Genomic DNA, 1600 nt, shown 5'->3' on the forward strand with positions numbered 1-1600 from the left:
AGGCCTGTCCTCAGCCCTGGGAACCCCCTGCCCAGTCTCGAGTCCCTCGAGGAGGAGAGTATGGGGCGTGATTGGGGGCACCAGGCCCTGCTGTCTCCCCGCTGTGTCTTGGCACAAGCCACGTGACGCTGGGCCTGCCTGTGCGGGACTGAAGCTCAGACGCTGAGGTCTGAGCCGTGGCTGCGGTGCTCAGGGGTCCGGGGCCCTGCGCAGGGGTGGTCAGCCCGTTGCCTCTGCTGGTCAGGGTGTGGCTCAGCCCTGTGCCTGTGGCCAAGTTCAGCAGCTCAGGCCACATCTGTGATCATCCCCAGGATACATTTCTGCGTCTGGGGCCATTCCCATGGCCGTGTGCCAGGGCTCTGCCCTCATACCACGACTAGAAATCACAATTTTCCAGGAGATAGTAACCTTGATAGTAGCCGATGTTAACTGACTTAATTGCGTCTCTTCGATTCTCATGAAGCCCTTGGTTTTTGCTGTGTTCCGGCTAACCGTATGCCTTCACGAACGTCTTGTTCGAGCTTTTGGCCGCTGCTTCCAGGGGCTGTTGCTCTTGATCCATGTGGTAGAGCCCCCTGGGCCTCACCGGGTGGCGAGTGTGCTTGCAGTATACTGGTGGCCTGAACCTGGGCAAGCGCTTTCCTGTCCCCCAGGGACTTTAATTCTGCGCGCTCCAACCTCTCAGCGTCTTCCTTCAGGATCCCTGCCTTCGGTGCAATGCTATAAAGGCTTTTCCCACAACAGAGTTGTGGGAGCATCCATGCCTGGCTTCTGCTAATTGTTGCGTGATTCACTTTCCACACCGCGCCGTTCCTCTGAAGTTGACTGTGTGTCTTCGTAGCCGACTTCAAATTTCCTTTGAAATGAAAGTGATTAATTGATCTATTAGTTCATTCATAGCATGCTGGGGAGGATACGGGAGAGAGGGGGTGACTCACAGATCGAGGTCCAGGAGGGAAGGACAGGCGCTGGTGGCAGGGGCTGCCTAGAGGGCTCCGCCTTCATCTCAGGGTGGGACCCTCGTCTCTGAGGCCAGAGGAGTGGGCGGAGGAACGGTTGCCTGGGGCAGGAGGTGGGTAGGGAAAGGGCTAGAGAAGAAGGCTGTGGGCTGGGTGCCCATATCTCCAGGGATACGTGGGTGGGCACAGCAGGAAGGAGCCGGGAGAAGGGCAGTGATGCCAGGCAGGTGCAAGCCGGACGGCAGGAGCCTGGCCAGGACAGGTGCGGGCAGGCTGTGACTTGCAGGGGCTGCCTGCCGGCGGGCCAGTAAAATCTGGAGCTAATACCCCACGGCCGTGTCCAAGGGAAGGTGGGTGTCAGGCAGAGAGGCCACAGCAGGAGCCAGCCGGGGGCAGGGAGTTGGTTCCCCGGGGGCAGAGCATTCTGGATTCGAGAAGAGACTGAGGCGGGGAGTGCCTGCCCCATCTGTGGACAGGCACCGGGACAAGCGTAAACCACCCAATCACACAGCACATCTCAGTGCATGGCACTTTCTCCTGAATTTGCAAGAGGCAGAGGGTCCTCCCTGAGCCGGGTGGGCAGCCAGGACACGACCGAGGGGCGCCGGTGCCCCCAGGACAGGGCCTAACGGTCTCCCGTC

Source organism: Bison bison, unplaced genomic scaffold (genome assembly GCF_000754665.1).
Source record: "Bison bison bison isolate TAMUID 2011002044 unplaced genomic scaffold, Bison_UMD1.0 scf7180017864524, whole genome shotgun sequence".
Lineage (NCBI taxonomy): Eukaryota > Metazoa > Chordata > Mammalia > Artiodactyla > Bovidae > Bison > Bison bison.